The following is a 4,179-nucleotide window of genomic DNA, read 5'->3' on the forward strand; positions in this document are numbered from 1 at the left end:
GCATGAGTGTCACCCGAGTTCTTGGTTCATATAGAGCTGTCTGCCAGCGCAGTACAAAAGTGCGGAGGGTATGAACATCTAGCACGTGATTTCCCGGTATAGTGACTCTGGATTAGGCGTACAAGGTTTTGTGTTTATATGGACAATATGAGCCAAGGGTGTCTAGAAGCCACCATCCTATCTACGGTTGAGCTACGGTATTTGCACTCGGTCCTCGGCAGTGCAGTGTCAGGTCAAGGTGACAACACATCTGTTTTGAGCAGGCAGGACTTACTTTATCTATACTCTATGGTCCGCAATGTGCCAATTCATTTGGGGCACATAGTGGTAGCCGTTTTGAGGCACCAGGGCCAGTTTGCGAGAGTAAATTATTATTTGCTGGTCCTTACGTCACCAGACTCATCTTGGGGATGGGCTTTATGGATGCTATATGTGGTGCTAAGAGGACAGTCGTGCCTGCTCCTCTGGGATTTGAGACGATCAGGATGATGGGGTTGGTACACAGATGTGGGCCTGTGCATATATTATAGCTGTGTCCACCCCAGAGAATGCTGGGAGAGGAAGGGATGCAGCGGAGGGTCCCAATAGATTCCCGGGCATCAGTTTGCACAGACAGGGACTGGAGCACCCCTTGCAGCATAGGAGACATTCTGGTGATCAGAACCCATTTTTACTCCTCCTCGAGCTTATGATCATATTGGGAGGCTCGAGAGTGCTGTGGGTGAGCTTCAGACCAAAATCGCGGAGCTCTGGGCTATACAGATCGCACAGTATACTGAGATGTTGGCCCGTTTCGATATGGTATAGTGGCTATTGATTAGCAGACCTCCGGCCCCTCCTGCATCCCCACCACTATACCCACCTGTACCTTTTGAGTACCCAGCAACAGTAGCGGAGCTAGAGCGCTACACCGACACTTGATTCTGTTTTTTATCTCTATTACTTTTTACACTTCCTATTTTAGACTTATATACTAAAAAAGTACCTTCCTTCTGAGTTTATTTTCATTTTGTTATTTTGAGTTGTATGCATTTCCCTATTTTTCATATACTTGAGTTGTTTTTGTTTTATTGAGCTTTACTAAACCCCTCATGTATGCGTGCAGATGGTCTTGTCATCATAGTAATTGAGATTTTGTCATGGGCACGGCCAATGGTGTTTCAGCTCTTGGCCATGTGTGCTTCACAACCGGTTGGAACATCACTCCCAAGGATTTAGCTCCATCAAATGTGATAAGTGCTTGTGTGATATGAATGTGAAGCATTCTTTCCTTATGTTGAGCATTACTTTCCTCGGGTTTTTTACACTAATATGCGTGTTTTTATCTTACTTTCGTACAGGTAGGGTTGTGAGGCCGAGTATGAAGGAAAGAAACCAATGTGGATCATAATGCACCGATTTTGGAGGAAATCTTGCTAAGGTTCAAACGCGAAGACATAGGTCGGGTGTGAGATGCTAGAGTGTGTGCCAACCTCCTCGTATTTGAGTTAGCACAACCATTTGGAGGGGCACAAGAGCAGTCACACTCAAGCATTCTGACTTATGTAGATAGAACAAGATCTCCACCAACTTGTCCGTCATTAAAGAAACAAAATGATCCACGACGTGAACATTTGCCCGTTTGCGTCACCTCTATAAAAGTATGGACTCGGGAAGTATTTTAGGTCAGGTACTGTAGCAGAATACTGTAGTAAAAGTACTGATGCAGCACTGTTCACAGCCGGCTGAAGATCACAATTCTAGAGAATCCACACGGGCGTGTGGAAATTACCCACGCCCATGTGGAAATTCCACATGGGCGTGTGAAAAATCCAAAGGACCGTGTGGATGCCTGATTCCAGCCCTATTTAAAGCCGATTTCAACCCCGATTTCAGTATTCTTTTCTCCATCTTTTTCCCAACATGAGAGAGGGTTTCGGCTAGGGTTTTGAATTGTATTGGATGGGGGTTTTAGAGAGATTCTACGGCTCTGACATCGTCATTCCTTTGGAAGAAGGTTGGTAGGGGAGCTTCCATCGAGGCGTATCCTATACCGGACAAGGGAATCCTTGGACGATGAGTAGAGGACTTTCCACAAGACCATCGACATGACTATCGAGGGAGTTTCTCAATGGATTCATTGCTTTTATATTCAATTTCTTTGATTGTACTTAGCTTCGTGGAGAGCTAAACCCCTAGTGGGTACTTGGGTATTTGTGAACCTTAGGATGCATTTGTTTCATTGAATCTCTTTATTATGCTTTCAATTAATTGATGTTTGTTGTGAGTTCCAACCTTGAATGATTGATTGTATGAACATTTCCCCTAGAGTGACACTAGGGATGAGAGTTCTTGTTGGTAACCTTGTGAGTGAGTGACACACCACGAGCATTAGACAAAGCTAGGTTAGAGAGGGTTGAGAGGGTGAATCGAGAGGTACAGGAGCATTCCCTTTCCCCTCCGGCGTGATAGATTCTACCTCCGCTCCTCGAGTTCTTTGCGGCCATAATAGAGTGAATGGTCTAAGGGATGACCCTCCGCTGGGGCTTAGTTGCGTGTGCAACGGAGTGAAGTGTTGAGGTGATCTTAGTATCTAGGGCTTAATTGTGGTTAGGGACCTTCCACCTACACCAAAGGGTTAGGTCTATAATTAGAAAGAGATTTATCACTTGGAATCCCTAGAGCTCATTGCAACTCTACTCGAGTGCGAGGTTGACAGGTTATCTAATCTCTCCTCTGGAACATGTATAGAGTTAGGCATAGTTGACCTTAGATTTGGGACAATGTATTTAAGAATTTCCATGACTCACCATTGCATTGCTTAGGAAGCATAATAGAGGGTTCTTGCACTTGAAACAATTATCCTAAGCAGAGCATTATCCGAGTACACCATCTTTATCGATTGCCTTACCTCCTCCTTTACTCGTGCTCTCTTACTTATTGTTTTTAGTTTTGAGAATTGAATCATTGTCACACTTATCACTACTGATTTTTCATATAGCTAAGTAGCGGATTAAGTGTTTTTATTCCTTATTCCCTGTGGATTTGATACCCGCTCATCCGGGATTATTACTTCGACAAACCCGTGCACTTGTGGGATATACGCAAGGGGAACTTGTCAAGTTGTTGGAGCCATTGCCGGGGAGTAGGCGTTTAGAGATACTTTGCACTTTGTTTTCTTAGCTATTTCACAATACATTCTATTTCATATCTTCTTATTCTATCATCGTTCTGATTTCTTTTTCTTTCTTTTTGGGTGTATATCCAGGTTATTACCCGAGGGAATCCCTCAATATTGATTGAAGGAGATCCTGAGCTTGAACGTACACTTAGAAGAAAAGGGAAAGAGCCTGTGCAAGAACAGTGTAATTTAGCTCATTTGGAAGTGGAAGAATCTGAAAACATGGTAGAACAGAATGAGCAGCAGCGAACATTATCGGATTATGCCAGACCTTCAGTGTTGGGGACACAGTCGAGTATTGTCCGTCACACGATTATAGCTCAGAACTTCGAACTGAAGCCGGCATTCATCCACATGTTGCAGCAATCCGCACAATTCAATGGTTTGGCCAATGAAGATCCAAACAGTCAAATAGAGAGCTTTCTTGTGGTGTGTGATATGCTGAAGATAAACGGGGTGACGGATGATGCAATCAAGTTGCGTGCCTTCCCATTTTCCCTAAAGGGGAGAGCGAAGCAGTGGCTACACTCATTACCTAGAGCGTCAATTACCACATGGGAGGAGATGGTAGAAGCTTTTCTGGCCCGTTATTTTTCTCCCAAAAAATCAGCAAAGCTTAGGAATGAGATCTCATCCTTTGTTCAGTTGGAATCAGAGTCTCTATTCGAGACATGGGAAAGGTTCAAGGAGCTCCTGAGAAAGTGCCCGCAACACGAATTCCCGGAGTGGATGATTGTTCAGACCTTTTATAATGGTTTGAACCAGAGTACAAGGCAACTCTTGGATACGGCAGCAGGAGGTACCTTATGTAGCAAGTCCCCCGATGAGGCCCGTCAGTTAATTGAAGAAATTCGGTTAAACAACTACTAATGGAATGCTAGGGAGAAGAATAAATTGGCCGGTCTCCATGAAATAGATGCGGTAACTTCATTGGCGGCTCAAGTGGAAAATTTGAGTAAGAAGTTAGATCTTCTAACTTTAAATAGAGTGGCGGCCATGACGAATTGCATCGGGTGTCA

General features: G+C 44.1%; 1 non-coding gene across 1 annotated transcript; it reads right to left on the minus strand.

The window, feature by feature from the left end:
- Positions 1–3,772: 3,772 nt before the first annotated feature.
- Positions 3,773–3,879, minus strand: LOC120257325. Its single transcript, XR_005535643.1, has one exon. It is a non-coding gene; the product is annotated as a small nucleolar RNA R71 (small nucleolar RNA).
- Between the last annotated feature and the right edge of the window lie 300 nt (positions 3,880–4,179).

Source organism: Dioscorea cayenensis, unplaced genomic scaffold (assembly GCF_009730915.1).
Source record: "Dioscorea cayenensis subsp. rotundata cultivar TDr96_F1 unplaced genomic scaffold, TDr96_F1_v2_PseudoChromosome.rev07_lg8_w22 25.fasta BLBR01002016.1, whole genome shotgun sequence".
Lineage (NCBI taxonomy): Eukaryota > Viridiplantae > Streptophyta > Magnoliopsida > Dioscoreales > Dioscoreaceae > Dioscorea > Dioscorea cayenensis.